Raw genomic sequence first — 17,269 nt, forward strand, 5'->3', positions numbered from 1 at the left:
CTCATGGCCCTATAAGATTTCCCCCTTATCCTTAAAAGGGGGAAATCAGAATTGAACTCAGAATTGGTGTGGAGGGGCCTGTTGGATCTCACTGAGTTTCAATGCATTTTGATGTCCTCCTTGATGTGACTGTTCAAAGATGCCTCTTCCCCCTTTCATCTGCTTCCCACTGAACTGGTGGTGATCCATTTTTGTATTACTCATATTCAATGGCATCTTGTCCCAATCATCCAACACTAACACCTCTTCTGGAGTTAGTCCCGCAATGGGTATCGGTTAAGCTATAGGTCTCTGTAACCTCTCATCCTTGTTCTTCCTCTTCTCCAGCCTTGTCACCTCTGAGATCTTCACTCTTCCAATTCTGAACTCTTGCTCATTCTTCACTTTGATTGCTGCAGCGTTGGTGTCAATGGTTTCAGCTCCCAAGATCTAAAGCTCTGGGGATCCCTCTCGGGTTTAGTTCAGAGATACAGCATGGAAACAGGCCCTTCGGCCCACCGGGTCCATGCCGACCATCATTCACCCCTTTCACGCTAGTTCTATGCTGTCCTCCTTTCGTGTCCCTACACACAAGGGGCAATTTATAGAGGCCAGTTAACCTACTATTAATAGTAGGCTAGATTATTGCAACGGTCTCCTTGCAGGTCTTCCAAAAAAAACTGTCAGGCAGCTACAGCTTGTTCAGAACGCTGTTGCTAGAGTTCTAACAAAGACCAAAAAATTTGAGCATATTACACCAATTCTTAAATCCTTACATTGGCTCCCTGTATGTCAGAGAATTGATTTTAAAATCCTGCTGCTCACCTATAAATCACTACATGGTTTAGGGCCAAAGTATATCACTGACATGCTTCCACTATATAAGCCTTCTAGACCGCTAAGATCTTCTGAAACCAATCTGCTAGTGATTCCCAGAGTAAATACAAAACATGGGAAAGCAGGATTTAGTTACTATGCAACAAATAGCTGGAATAAACTTCCTGAAGATTTAAGACTTGCCTCAACTTTGACCACTTTTAAAACAAGACTGAAAACTTTTATGTTTACTTTAGCTTTCAGCTAAATCTTAACTACATTGCACTTTTAACTTTTGCACTTTTTATAATGCATTTTTAATTTTGTTTTTCTTTTCTTTTAGTTCTTCTATTTTATTTCATTTTATTATTTCATTTATTGTATGACATGTTTTTATGTGAAGCACTTTGAGTCTGCCTCGTGTATGAAATGTGCTATATAAATAAAGTTGCCTTGCCTTGCCTTACTAACCCGCACATCTTTGGGATGTGGGAGGAAACCTGAGCACCTGGAGGTAACCACATGGTCACGGGGAGTAAGAGCAAACTCCATGCATCCGAGGTAAGGATCAAACCCAGGTCTCCAGCGCTGTGAGGCAGCAATTCTATCAGTGCCTTCTAAATCTGTCACTTCTCCATGTTGGAAGAAGCCTACTGCACTGGATTTTCTTTAACCTAATATGTACCCCAGCTACGATTCTGTTTATTTGAGAACACTCCTATGAAGTACGTTGAAAGTTTTAATAAAACAATTTAAAAAAGCCTCAGAAATTGAACACTTTTGAGGTGTGAGATCTGGAACTGATTCATGGATTATAGAACACTTAGTTTTGTGTGTAATTCCCAGAGCCCTTGCACGTTGATTGGGAGAAGGACTCCCAAAATAAGTACCAAGTTGCACGCATATAGTATAACTGCATACCAGACAAGTCTTAAACTCCCTGGACCCAAGCTACCAACTTACTACCAGTGGTTGAGAAGAAAAGGTTTCTTTTAGAAAATGTATCTACAGGCTTAGATTATTTTCAGAATATTTCAGAAAATAAAAGATATGACCATCTGGGTTGAGAATGGACTCCAGATCAGTCAATGACCAAGGATCCCTCGAAGACCTCCAAAGAGCCAGTAGACACTCTGGCAAGGATTCAAGATTCCAGAGAGTTTATTGTCATGTGTCCCTGATAGGACAATGAAATTCTTGCTTTGCTTCAGCACAACAGAACATAGTAGGCATTTACTACAGAACAGATCAGTGTGTCCATATACCATTATATAAATATATACACATATGAATGAATAAACTGATAAAGTGCAAATAACAGATAATGAGCTATTAATGTTCAGAGTTTTATCCGAGCCAGGTTTAATAGCCTGATGGCTGTGGGGAAGTAGCTATTCCTGAACCTGGTCGCTGCAGTCTTCAGGCTCCTGTACCTTCTACCTGAAGGTAGTGGGGAGATGAGTGTGTGGCCAGGATGGTGTGGGTCCTTGATGATGCTGGCAGCCTTTTTGAGGCAGCGACTGTGATAGATCCCCTCGATGGAAGGGAGGTCAGAGCCGATAATGGACTGGGCAGTGTTTACTACTTTTTGTAGTCTTTTTCTCTCCAGGGGGCTCAAGTTGCCGAACCAAGCCACGATGCAACCGGTCAGCATGCTCTCTACTGTGCACCTGTAGAAGTTAGAGAGAGTCCTCCTTGACAAACCGACTCTCCGCAATCTTCTCCGGAAGAAGAGAAGCTGATGAACTTTCTTAATAATTGCATCAGTGTTCTCGGACCAGGAAAGATCTTCAGAGATCATCCTTGGACAGTGCTGCCTGCACCTATGAGGGACCACCTTGGCCAGGCCCAAGAGCAGACACATGAAGAGGTCACCTGAATCAAATCTGTTCCCAACCCCACACTCAAAATAAAATCTGGAGAGTGGGGCTGAAGTGTTATCAGAACTTGAGGAGCAGTCTCTTCATATAGGGCTACAACCATATATATATGTGGCATACAATCATATATGGAAGGAACTGCAGATGCTGCTTTAAACCAAATAAAGACACAAAATGCTGGAGTAACTCAACGGGACAGCCAACATCTCTGGCTAGAAGAAATGGGTGACGTTTCGGGTAGAGTCTGTAGAAGGGTCTCGACCAGAAGATTCCTTCTCTCCAGAGACGCTGCCTGTCCCGCTGAGTTACTCCAGCATTTTGTGTCTCTCTTCGGTGCAAACCAGCATCTGCAGTTCCTTCCGGCACCCCCTGGTTAATGAGTATCGCCTGCGATTCAATTACCTATCGGCGGCGGAACAAGGTGAGAGGAATCAGTTTTGAGCCTCTTGCCAACATTAGGGATGATAAACTCGAAGGAATTTGGTGCACGGCGCAGTTTGCACGCAATGTTATTTATCCCTTGGCAAGTTTGCCGACCAGAAATCAGCGTACAACTTGAAACAAAAAAGCCACAGCATCCCTCTCTGGGCACGTCAATTTGGTGGTTTACATTGAGAAAATTTAAAAGGCGTACAATTTTATATTTATAACTTCCGCTGGGTTTTTTTTCCCTCTTGGAGTGGACCACAAAGTTGCCTGGCTTATTTTCATTTTGAGAAAACTTGTATAAACTGATGTCGCCGCGGGGTGAAGAAAGCTCTTGGCACTTTAAGTTGCTCTTGGCCCCTTTACAAGTCGGGCGATGGAATGCGTTCAAGGGGGAAGAACAATGGGAGGAGGTGGATAATGACTTTGCAAAGCGAGCAAAGCATTTATCTCTTCGCTTCTCTCGCTCCCCCCCCTCCAGCCATTCTCCCCAGCCTTGCGTGCGACCAGCGTTATCGCTGCCTCCATCTCCCCCTCTCTCTGTCGATCACTCCAAGTTTCGTACATGAAATGACCTTCAGCGGCAAACTGTTTTGAGCTAGTTGCCTAGCTTCTGCATAAACTTTGTGCTTTGAAAGTGCAATTTAATGTGAAAGTTCACTTTTCCAACCAAAAAAAAAAAAAAATCCGTGGCCTATTTGGAAATCATATTGTACTCGAGAGAAAGGTCCTGCATTCATTTATTACTCGGGGTCTTGTGAGATGTTACAAACATCATTGGGATAAATGTGGCCACATTTCTTCGCTTTGACAGCACCTAATGAGTTAGACAATAGACAATAGGTGCAGGATTAGGCCATTTGGCCCTTCGAGCCAGCACTGCCATTCAATGTGAACATGGCTGATCATCCCCAATAATAGACATAGAAACATAGAAAATAGGTGCAGGAGTAGGCCATTCGGCCCTTCGAGCCAGCACCACCATTCAATATGATCATGGCTGATCATCCAAATCAATATCCCATCCCTGCCTTCTCTCCATACCCCCTGATCCCTTTAGCCACAAGGGCCACATCTAACTCCCTCTTAAATCCAGCCAATGAACTGGCCTCAACTACCTTCTGTGGCAGAGAATTCCACAGATTCACCACTCTCTGTGTGAAAAATGATTTTCTCATCTCGGCCCTAGGTGCTGACAATAGACAATAGGTGCAGGAGTAGGCCATTTGGCCCTTTGAGTTCTTTTGCATCAACCAGGTGTGATAGGCTTGTGGGGAGAAAAATTGGCTGGGTCTCACGGCACTGAAACAGGCCTTTCGACCCAACTAAAGATAGACCCAAAAACCTGGAGTAACCCAGCGGGTCAGGCAGCATCTCTGGGGAAAAAGAATAGGGGACGTTTCGGGGTCGAGGCCCATCAGACCATTCTGCACCTTTCAGCCCAACTTGCCAATGTTGATCAAGATGCCTCCATCTACACTAGTCCCCTGTGTTTGGTCCATATCCCTCGAAACCTTGGATAGACACAAAGATCTGGAGTGACTCAGCAGGTCTGACAGCAACTTTAAAGAAACAGAATAGGTAACGTTTCGGGTGGAGACCCTTCTCTCAAGAGAGAGATAGATTTAGCTCTTAGGTTGAACGGAATCAAGGGATACGGCAAAGAGCAGGAACGGGGTACTGATTCTGGATGATCAGCCATGATCATATTGAATGGTGGTGCTGGCTCGAAGGGCCAAATGGCCTCCTCCCACACCTATTTTCTATGTTTCTCTATTTTAATAATTTAACCGTTTAATCTCTTCCCTGTACGTGGATCCGACCTTTTCCTTGTCGGGTCTCCGGTGTCGTTGGGCCTAACATCGTTGATCCAGCGGCGGCCTCCGGCCGGGACCAACCTGCAGGTTCCAGTCGCAGAGCGCGCGGACTCACCATCGTGGAGCTGGCCGACTTCGGAATGGGAAGAGCTGTGGTGGCACGCGTCTGCAACCCGACTTCAGAGCTTCGGAGGGCTCCGGCCGCAGGCTCGGTGGACAGGAACGTCGGGAGCTCACAGGTCCCTGGTGGGAGACCACTTTTCGGAGCTCCCGCAACGGCAACTTCTCCCGCCGGAATTGCGGGGTTAAATTACTTGGAGCGGGGCCTAACATCGCCCGGCGCGGCTTAATGGCTGCGGGACTTACCATCGCCCGCCGGGGGCTTTAACATCATGAGCCCCAGTCGCCTCGACGCTGCAGTTGGACTGCTGGACCGCGGGAGAAGAACAAAGGGAAGAGATAAGACTTTTGCCTTCCATCACAGTGAGGAGGTGTTGGAGCTTCACTGTGATGGATGTTTGTGTAAATTGTGTTAAGTGTGTGTCATGGTTTTTTTTTTTGTAATGTCAAAATCGGAAATTTCGTTCAAACCTTGTCTGTTTGAATGACAATCAAAGGCATTCTATTCTATTCTATACATGCAAGGAATTTGCCTTGGTGCTTTGCCTGCAAGGATAACAATATGATATGCAGTAGACAATTAAAAATAAAACTATTTAAACATGTGAAGAATGAATAACAATACCAGAGCAAAAGGAGGCTACAGACTTTTGGCTGTAGAGTAGAGCTACAGCTCGTGGGGAAAAAAAGCTACTCCCCTTCGCACACTCAGTATCTGTTGGCATGCCGCTCCTGATGGAGGTAAACAATGACACAGCAAGCAGAGCTTTGTAACCTAATAGTTCCGGCAACACGAGTTGGGTGGCACAGTGGCGCAAGGGTAGCGTCGCTACCTCAAGGGCCGGTCCCACGACCATGCGCCTGCATGCAGCAAGCGCGACCTAGCGTGGTCGCTTGAGCCGTACGGCCTCGCGGGGCCAGTCCCACTTCGATCGCTGGAGCCGTATGGAGTTGTGTGGAGCTGGTCCCGACATCGCGCGGGGCTCCGAAAAACTGACACTGTCCAAAATATCCGCGCAGCAAAGGCCTGCCGGCCCGCAGCGGCATTGAGGCCGTACGCACCGCCTTGACGGGCGTGCACAGCGTCTCAACGCCGTACGCAGCGTCTTGACGGCGTACGCCTTCGCTCGAACTTCACGCCAACTCGTACGGGATCACTCGACCTCCACGAGGCCCCCGCTTCCGGTTTGGTCGCGCTTGCTGCATGCTGGTGGGACAGGCCCTGTACGGGGATCACTCGACCTCCGCGTGGCCCCCACTTCCGGTTTTGTTGCGCTTGCCGCATGCAGTCTCATGCTCGTGGGACAGGCCCTTCACAGCGCCAGAGAGCAGGGTTCGATCCTGCCGACGGGTGCTGTCTATACGGAGTTTGTACGTTCTCCCCGCGGCTGCTCAGGATGGCCAATTGTGAAACATGCTCTATACATAACGTCTACCTTTGTGCATTGCAAACAATTGAAAGCATTGTGGAAACAAGGATATTGCAGGTGCTGGTCAACACAAAAAGACACAGCGTTGGAATAGCTCAGCGAGTCAGGCACCATCTCTGGAGAATATGGATATGTGTTCTTTTGATTGGGGGGGGTCAGGACCCTTCTACAGTCTAATGAAGGATCCCAACCTGTAATATCACCTGTTTAAGAAGGAACTGCAGATGCTGGGAAATTGAAGGTAGACAAAAATGCTGGAGAAACTCAGCAGGTGAGGCAGTATTTATGGAGCGAAAGAATAGGTGACGTTTCGGGTCGAGACCAGGAAGCATCTATGGAGTGAAGGAATAGGTGACGTTTCTGGTCGAGACCCTTCCTTCGCTCCATAGATGCCGCCTCACCTGCTGAGTTTCTCCAGCATTTTTGTCTACCTGTAATATCACCTGTCCTTGTTTCCCAAAGATGCTGCCTGACTCGCTGAGTTACTCCAGCACTTTGTGTAGGTTCCATCCGAGATCTTCAGTTTTCTCCCACACTCCAAAGACTTAAGGGCCTGTCCCACTTGGCTGTCAAACTTGGGTGTCATTTGCATGTCACGCAGGTGGCGCGCGAAGATTTTGAGAATCCAAAAATCCTGGCGCACTGCATGCGACCCTGCCTAGGCTACCATGCCTCGCCATGCACGCATAATGCACGCCATGCGCGCGTCGTGCTTCGTGACGCAGAAATGATGTCACGCAAATGACGCCCAATTGGGACAGGCCCTATACAGGGTTGTAGGTTAATTAGCTTGGTATAAATGTAAATTGTCCCTAGTGTGTCCCTAGTGCATATTAACACTATCCTAGTGTGGGTTAGTGTTAATGTGCTAGAATCGTTGGCACGGTGCAGACTCGGTGGGCTGAAGGGCCTGTTTCCGCACTGCATCTCAAAACTAAACAATGAACTGCAAACCATTTTTATTGAGTCCAACCTTCCCTTTCGGTAAAACGACCTTCGGGTTTATGAGGCAGCACGTTGGATAATGTGAAACGGGGCTCACTTGACATGAGCTGAATTAGTTTCTCCACAAATGTCCTTGATGCTCTGTTTGAAAGTAAAGGGAAAGTTAATGATTGCTGGCTTTTTGCAGAATTGCGTGTGGACTTGGTTACACTTGACATGCAACAGGGCAACTCAGTCAAGGGCAGCGCTGAAGTAACCTGCCTAACTGGTAGCTTTTGTAAACAAAGCAATTCCACAATAACCTTTGTATGTCTCAGACCTTTCTTCTGGCAATGATGTGCTATGATCCAGTGTGGACAGGCTCAACATATTCTCAAATAAGCTGTGATGTTCACCTTCAGTGATTGGAAAAATCTTGTCAAACTGGAATTCGAAAATTATTGTTTCATTATATGCATGTAAAGGAAAAGGGTGTAGACTGATGCACACCCCATTCAGTGGCAGGTAGAGCTTCTCAATGCTGGCTATCGTGAATTTAATATATCCTTAGATTGGGTGGAAAATAGCAGCAGTGACTAAGATGCTTTTTTGCCATCTGTAATGCATTGACCATTAAAGGATAGCGACACTGAATATTATTTTCTAATATTCGCGTCAGGTTTGAGTTGGGAAATGCGTCTGTTGCAGGATTACAGCAACAACTATCATTTAATTGCACCTTGCATGTTTCCAGGAGGCACCACTGAGCTAAAAGTGTTGCAATCTGCCGAAAGATGTGTAAGAAGGAACTGCAGATGCCGGTTTAAACCGAAGATAGGCACAAAAAGCTGGAGTAACTCAGCGGGACAGGCAGCATCTCTGGAGAGGAGGAATGGGTGACGTTCGTGTCGAGAACCATCTTCAGACAAAGAACAAGATGGTAGATCGAAGAATGGCCCCGACTTGAAACATCACCATCAGGCTATTGAACACTGCAAACTCCAACTAAACTCCGAACTCTACATTTTCCTTGATCTCCATCCCCTTTGAAGTCTAATTTTCACACCTTATCCTTCCTTATCTCTATATCTCCCTCTCCCCACGTACTGACACAATTTAAATGGGTTTGTTGACAGATATTGATCTGGATGCACTTATGGCCATGACAGCTCAAGGAGATTGACTCTGAAGAATAGATCTGAAGAATCTCTGAAGAATTGGGTCTCGACCCAAAACGTCACCCATTCCTTCTATCCAGAGATGCTGCCTGTCCGGCTGAGTTACTCCAGCATTTTGTGTCTATTTCTGAATTACAGATCTGCCTTGATTGCACTAGAGGCTTCGGGCTTTGTTTTTGCACTTTAAAATTAAAACTATGATTGAACTACTGTTTGTTTTTTCTCATGGTATCTATGCAAGTACAATGTTTACATACCTATCATGCTACTGCAAGTAAGAATTTCATTGTTCCATTGCGGGACATGACAATTAAACACTCTGGACTCCCGAACTGCAATTACATTGATCACCCTCCAGATTTTATATATATATATTGAGTAAGTAATATATATATATATATTGAGTAAGGGACAAAATAGTTTATTATAATAATAATAATAATAATGGATGGGATTTATATAGCGCCTTTCTAATACTCAAGGCGCTTTACATCGCATTATTCATTCACTCCTCAGTCACACTCAGTGGTGGTAAGCTACTTCTGTAGCCACAACTGCCCTGGGGCAGACTGACGGAAGCGTGGCTGCCAATCTGCGCCTACGGCCCCTCCGACCACCACCAATCACTCACACACATTCACACACATTCACACACAGGCAAAGGTGGGTGAAGTGTCTTGCCCAAGGACACAACGACAGTATGCACTCCAAGCGGGATTCGAACCGGCCACCTTCCGGTCGCCAGCCGAACACTTAGCCCATTGTGCCATCTGTCATCCCGATGTATTATATGTTATATATATATATATATATATAATAAACTATTTTGTCCCTTACTCAATGCAGGTACAAAGTTTTTTAGTACTTTGCAATTCATATCAGAAGCCGATTAGTTGCTGTGAAACCGTAAGTATTTGTACTCAAAATGCTGGAGTAACTCAGCGGGACAGGTAGCATCTCTGAAGAGACAGACACAAAACCTACTCCAGCATTCTGTGTCATCCCGCTGAGCTACTCCAGCATTTTGTGTCACTCCAGAGATGCTGCCTGGCTGGCCCGCAGGGTTACTCCAACATTTTGTGTCTAACTTCGGTGTAAACCAGCATCTGCAGTTCCTTCCTACACATTCATTATCTGTACTGTTCATTTCACTCCATTTCCTCCCACTTCACAAAGGCTTGCGGGCTTGTGAGATCATTGGCATGTGTAAATTGCCCCTGGTGTGTAGGGAGTGGATGAGGAAGTGGGGATAACATTGAACTCGTGTGAACGGCTAATTGGTGGGTGGCCAGGACTCAGTGGGCCGAATGGCCTGTTTCCACACTGGATCTCCAAACTAACCAGGTAATTGAAGAACAATTGCTGACACTATCCATTCCAATGGGATGCAGGGTCAGATGTTTATGCATTGACATTCAGATCGACATTAGCCACAGTGTGATTCACCTTGTCATTTACAATACCCTTTGTGTATTAGGCAGCACAAACAGCAAGTCTTGTGTTACTGAGGCATTAATATAACATGCATTTGTTCACTGATGTGTAAGAGTTGTGGGCAACATGATTTTTTGGGAAAACCCCCCACAAATAGCTGGATTAACACATCTGTTACGGAATGTTAGGCGACATTTTGGGTCAGAATACCTCTTCAAACTGTTCATAAGTCATAGGAGCAGAATTAGGTCTTTTGGCCCATCAGGTTTACTCCATCATTCAATCATGGCTGATCTATCATTCCTTCCTGAAGAAGGGTTTCAGCCTTAGCTCGGGTCCTTAGCTCCATCGATGCTGCTGCACCCGCTGGGTTTCTCCAGCACTTTTGCCTACCTATCTTTCCTTCCCAACCACAATCTCTTGCCTTCTCCCCATAACCTTTGACGCCCTTACTAATCAAGAACCTGTCAACATCTGCTTTACCAATTCTCAATTCCCAATGACTTGGCCTCAAAAAATACCATAGATTCACCACCCTCTGACTCTAAAGAAAGAGTTCTGCTTGTGTTTAGAGGGCCAACCAAAATTGCTGCTTGCAGATGTGCTAATGAAGATTAAATAATCATGGATTTTATTATGAGGGTATGTCCTTTTATTCTTATAGATTGTAGTACGGGGGAGAAATCTGCAAGAGACGGGACAAAGCCTAGCGAGTGATAGGTGGATATAGGGCGGGGGTTGGAAGCTGGGTGGACCTAACCTGTTGAACAATGGACAGCTTCAGTTTGCAGAAGGCAGATGTACCACAGCAGAGGAGGAAGGTGCAACCACTTAACACAGTGGAACAATGTGCAAACGTGGACTGAGCATTAAATCAAGATCAAGATCAAGATACATTTAATTGTCACATGTGCCAGATGGCACAGTGAAATGAAATTCCCATACAGCAATTAGATATAGACAATCCCAAAGATAGACACAAAATGTTGGAGTAACTCAACGGGACAGGCAGCATCAGGAGAGAAGAATTGGGTGTTGAAACTCCATTTTTTTGTGTCTATCTTCAGTTTAAACCAGCATCTGCAGTTCCTTCCAAGACAATCCAAAAGCTCCTGTAACGAAGATTTCATGTCTGCAGAGATCAGAATCTGCTGAGTCAGCGTGATACAACATTTAAAGCAATCTTTAGTTGTGTTTGTGTTTGGACAACCGTCCCAAATTGCCGGCTGCAGATGCGCTGATCAAGACTAAATAATCAGGAGTTGCATCTGGAACTTATGTCAGTATCTCTCAAATTGCAGTGAAGAGATTTTTCTTTATATAGCGTTTCCACATTTCATCACCCTATTTATACTGTTTCTGGAATTCAAAGTTATTATCTTGGGTGCCAGAACTGATGGCAAACTAAAGTATGAAGCTGGAAGTGTAAAGCTGCAACGACAGGAGATTGCTGAAGATAGGTGGCCCCTTACTGATAAGTTGGTCTCGTGCTGATAACAACTGAGCTAATCGCAAACATTGCTCCTCTGGCGCCACTGGGAATGTGACAGTGGGTAATTCCGGCTCTGGTGTACAGCCCCGTGCAGCTGAGATATGCAGAAGGTTTCATGCCGACCTGTATGGGCTGGGAAATCATCTGCATTGGGTGAGATTCGCCTTCTCTGTTGCCAGAGTTGGCCGCGTCGCACCCTATTGAAGTGAGACAAATGTTGACACACGGAGACAGCACGCGTTTGGGCAGGGATCAATATCTGCGAGGGAAATTTGGACATCAACAGGTCACTGGGGGAGGTCATAGAAACATAGCAAATAGGTGCAGGAGTAGGCCATTCGGCCCTTCGAGCCTGCACCGCCATTCAATATGATCATGGCTGATCATCCAACTCAGTATCCTGTACCTGCCTTCTCTCCATACCCCCTGATCCCTTTAGCCACAAGGGCCACATCTAACTCCCTCTTAAATCCAGCCAATGAACTGGCCTCAACTACCTTCTGTGGCCGAGAATTCCACAGCTTCACCACTCTCTGTGTAAAAATTGATTTTCTCATCTCAGTCCTAAAAGACTTCCCTCTTATCCTTAAACTGTGTACCCTTGTTCTGGACTTCCCCAACATCGGGAATAATCTTCCTGCATCCAGCCTGTCCAACCCCTTAAGAATGTTGTAAGTTTCTATAAGATCCCCCCTCAATCTTCTAAATTCTAGCGAGTACAAGCCGAGTCTATCCAGTCTTTCTTCACATGAAAGTCCTGCCATCCCAGGAATCAGTCTGGTGAACCTTCTCTGTACTCCCTCTATGGCAAGAATGTCTTTCCTCAGATTAGGAGACCAAAACTGTACGCAATACTCCAGGTGTGGTCTCACCAAGACCCTGTACTCCCTGCTCTTATACTGAAATCCTTTTTGCTATGAATGCTAACATACCATTCGCTTTCTTCACTGCCTGCTGCACCTGCATGCCTACTTTCAATGACAGGTGTACCATGACACCCAGGTCTCGTTGCATTTCCCTTTTTCCTAATCGGCCACCATTCAGATAATAGTCTACTTTCCTGTTTTGGCCACCAAAGTGGATAACCTGACATTTATTCACATTATACTGCATCTGCCATACATTTGCCCACTCACCCAACCTATTCAAGTCACCTTGCAGCCTCCTAACATCCTCCTCACAGCTAACACTGCCCCCCAGCTTCAAAAACCCCAGTTCAAAAGACAAAAGACAGGCTATCAAAGGGATAGATTTTGGAATAGACACGAAATGCTGGAGTAACTCAGCGGGTCAGGCAGCATCTCTGGAGAAAAGAAATAGGTGACGTTTCAGACTTGACTGGTCAAAAGACGGTTCCTGACCCGAAATGACACCTATCCATGTCGTCCAGAGATGCTGCCTGACTCACTGAGTTACTCCAACACTTTGTGACCACTTCCTTCAGCCTCAGTGATGGTGAAATTAGTTAAATGTAGCAGAAAGTCCAGAGTGAGCGCTTCCCGACAAGGAACGCAACCTGAGTTCCCGAGCTACAACTTGGGCATGTGCAGGTATGTAGACTGAGCTCCAAGTCATTGCCAGCTCGTTCATTTTTAACTTGCATAAGAGAAGGTAGGCCTTGCAAATCAACCATAGAACAGGAGGCCTTTACCAACCTGCCTCCACTGTACAAAAGCACCATCTGACAAGAGTCAAGTCAAATGTGTTTCATTGTCATATGTCCCGAAACGGAACCTTGAAATTCTTACTTGTAACAGCAGCAGCATAACAGGTTTGTAAACACAATAAATAAAAACAGACAATAGTGCAGGAGTAGGCCATTCGGCCCTTCGAACCAGCACCACCATTCAATGTGATCATGGCTGATCATCCCCAATCAGTATCCTGTTCCTGCCTTCTCCCCATATCCCCTGACTCTGCTATCTTTAAGAGCCCTATCTAGCTCTCACTTGAAAGTATCCAGAGAACCGGCCTCTGAGGCAGAGAATTCCACAGACTCACAACTCTCTGTATGATAAAGTGTTTCCTCGTCTCCGTTCTAAATGGCTTATCCCTTATTCTTAAACTGTGTGGCCCCTGGTTCTGGACTCCCCCTATAATAACATAGCGTTTATAGTTTTAGTTTTACAGATACACTACATCCTTGCATATTAACATTACCCCACACACACTAGGGACAATTTACGCCTATACCAAGCCAATTAACCTACAAACCTGGACATCTTTGGAGTGTGGGAGGAAACCAGAAAACCCACGCAGGTCCCGGGGAGAACTTACAAACTCTGTACACACAGCACCCGTAGTCAGGATCGAACCCGGGTTCGGAGTGAAGGAAATAGGCAACGTTTCGGGCCGAAACCCTTCTTCAGACTGCATCAGTCTGCCTATTTCCTTCGCTCCATAGATGCTGCTGCACCTGCTGAGTTTCTCTAGCATTTTTGTCTACCTTTGATTTTCCAGCATCTGCAGTTCCTTCTTAAACACTAAGTGTAGGTTGTTTAGCCCCCTTGCACCTGCTGCATGTTCAGTACGTTCAAGGCTGATCTTTATCTCATTATCACAGTTCTTGGTTCTTGGTTTCTTGGTCCTCCAAAATATTCCAAATGGAATTTAAACTGGAGGTGGTGAAGGGAGGGCTTAAGCCAGAAAGGGTTTTTGGGAAGAAAGAGCTACTTTAAATTTAGTTGCATCTGGTTGGGTAACTATAGTTGGGTGGAGATTATTCCATGCTTTAATTGTTGCGGGGGAAGAACAAATTGCTGTACACTGCACTGTCCCTCTATACTATTTATCCAGTTCACCATATTTCATATTCTGTGATTTCTTTAAGATACAATAAAGCCTATCGAGTCAGACAGCATCTCTGGAGGAAAGTAATCGGTGACGTTTCAAGTCGAGACCCTTCTTCAGAGCATTTCCAGTGTTTTTGTCCTTAGTCATTCTGTTTTTGAGTTGCAGCTTCCTACACGTTGTCTTTGCCCGAAGTCCCGCTTGTCAAGTCCCACTTGTGCGTTACGTGCTAGGTCACACCTAGACCAACACAAAGCTTGTTTCCATTCACACGCGAAGCTCAGCCTTTGAAATGCTTGATGTGCCTGCTCGGCAACAATGTGGTTAGCGTGTGTGTCAGGTATGCTGTGTGGGTGACAACTGCAGCACATCTAGTGCTGCAGATCCTCCGAAGCTGAGCGGAAAATGAGTTGGGACCAGACCGAACGTGCATTGAATCAACACTGGCGTGCTTCTTCCAAATTAGACATTACTCTCCCTTGATTAATTTTTTATCACTGTTTGCTTTGTTGTCACTTTCTCCGAGCTAACAATGATCTATTCGACATTTCCCTTGATCTGCATCCCCTTTGAAGTCTCATTTTCACGCCTTACATTTCTTATCTATTTGTCTCACTCTCCCCTGACTCTCGAGACTTGACCCAAAACGTCTTGACCCATTCCTTCTCTCCAGAGATGCTGTCTGTCCTGCTGAGTTACTCCAGCATTTTGTGTCTACCTTCGGTGCAAATAGTCCAGTTTTACCTAGTCAGTCTGAAGAAGGGTTTCGGCCCGAAACGTTACCTATCTCCTTCACTCCATAGATGCTGCTGCACCCGCTGAGTTTCTCCAGCATTTTTGTCTACCTTCCAGTTTTACCTGACAGCATTTGTGTGCATGTGTGTGAGAGAGAGAGAGAAAGAGAGAGAAAGAGAGTAACATTTTCAACACACCATCATTTGCAACATTAAATATGCTATTAATTTCATTGTCCTATCAGGGACACATGACAATAAACTCTCTTGAATCTTGAATCTCTCTAGAAATACATTTTTCCGGCTTGTTTTGCAATCTGCATCAAGTTATTACAGGTGCAAAAAGAACATGATTGATTGTATCGAAGGTAGACACAAAATGCTGGAGTAACTCAGCGGGACATGCAGCATCTCTGGAGAGAAGGAATGGGTGACGTTTCGGGTGGAGACCCTCCGACCATGGTTCTTCAGACCACTGTGACCTGAAATATCACCCATTCCTTCTCTCCAGAGATGCCGCCTGTCCCGCTGAGTTACTCCAGCATTTTGTGTCTATCTTCGGTGTAAACCAGCATCTGCAGTTCCTTCCTGCATATTATTGATTGTATCCCCTGACAATGTTGCATATTAATTCCAGTGTGAAATGGAATCAAGAGCCTCAAAGATATTGGCACCGGTCCCTGTTTTAGTGGGAAAGAAAATGCAGGGAGCTGTCAGCGAAGGGAAGTGGATTGCGTGGAGTACTTTATATAGTCAGTAATTGACAATTGTTGACTAAGTCAAGCTGTAACTTGAATCCAGCCTGTCCCACCGATTATCACACGCTGGGCGGGTCTACAATGTCACAGGGCTGTCATTAGGGTGTAAAAGACTTCCTGTTTGAAAGACATAACAAACATGTTTACATAGAAAGCGCAATGTGCTGGAGATACAGGAAGTCTAAAGTAAAAGCAGAAAATGCTGCAGATATTCGGCAGGACGAGCAGCATCCGAGGAGAGAGATTAGTACTAGTTCAGGTGGACACAGAAGAAACTACAGATGCTGGAATCTAGAGCAGAATAAAATGCTGGAATAAAGGACACAGAGTGCTGGAGTAACTCAGCGAGTCAGCCAGCATCTCCGGAGAACATGGATAGGTGATTTGTCGAGTAGAGACCCTTCTTCAGACCCAAAACGTCCCTATCCATCCATCCAGAGACGCTGCCTGACCTGCTGATCCACTCCAGCATTTTGTGTCCTTTTGTGTATTAACCAGAATCAGCAGTTCCTTGTTGCTACAAGTCGCTGGGGAAACTCAGTGGGTCAGGCGGCATCTGTGGAGGGCAATGGACAGACGACGTTTCTGGTTTGGAACCTTCTTCAGTCCACCTCCCTCCACAGATACTGCCCGACCCATTGAGTTCCTGCAGCAGGTACACAAAATTGCTGGGGAAACTCAGCGGGTGCAGCAGCATCTATGGAGCGAAGGAAATAGGCAACGTTTCGTCCCGAAACCCTTCGGGTTTCGACCCGAAACGTTGCCTATTTCCTTTGGGTTTCGGCCCTGAAACGTTGCCTATTTCCCTCGCTCCATAGATGCTGCTGCACCCGCTGAGTTTCTCCAGCATTTTTGTCTACCTTCGATTTTCCAGCATCTGCAGTTCCTTCTTAAACACTAAGTGTAGGTTGTGTAGGCAGCAGCATCTATGGAGCGAAGGAAATAGGCAACGTTTCGGGCCGAAACCCTTCTTCAGAACCCTTCGAGTTCCTGCAGCACTTCGTTTTTCTTTTGCTAGCCTTCCACGTATATGTTTTATGCTTGGCCTCTGCATCTGTTCGCAAGCATAAAATTAGTTCAAAGTGCCAATTACGGAAAATGCTGGGAGCAAGCTCCTTGTCCTGATTTCTCTCACCTGAGATGTCACATGACTAGATTAGTGTTGGTATCATAGCCCTCCTTTATTTCAGATCTCCAGCATCTATAGTATTTGACGTTTGTCAAAGTGCCAATGGTTTAGTTGCTATTTATAGCAATCGCATCAGAGGGCATCAGTGTGGCAAATCAGGACATCCAGCCATCCAATTGCATCCAAGGTTGGCGGGATTTGCTACTTGCCTTCAGCCTTAGTGTTGTCATTGTACGATAATAATTACTATACTGTTCTGCAACAACACTGCCGTACAGGGTAGAACTGCTAACTCACAGCGCCAGGGAGTCAGCTTCAATCCCGACCTTGGGTGCTGTCTGTGTGGAGTTTGCATAGAAACA

Source organism: Amblyraja radiata, chromosome X (assembly GCF_010909765.2).
Source record: "Amblyraja radiata isolate CabotCenter1 chromosome X, sAmbRad1.1.pri, whole genome shotgun sequence".
Taxonomy (NCBI): Eukaryota; Metazoa; Chordata; class Chondrichthyes; order Rajiformes; family Rajidae; genus Amblyraja; species Amblyraja radiata.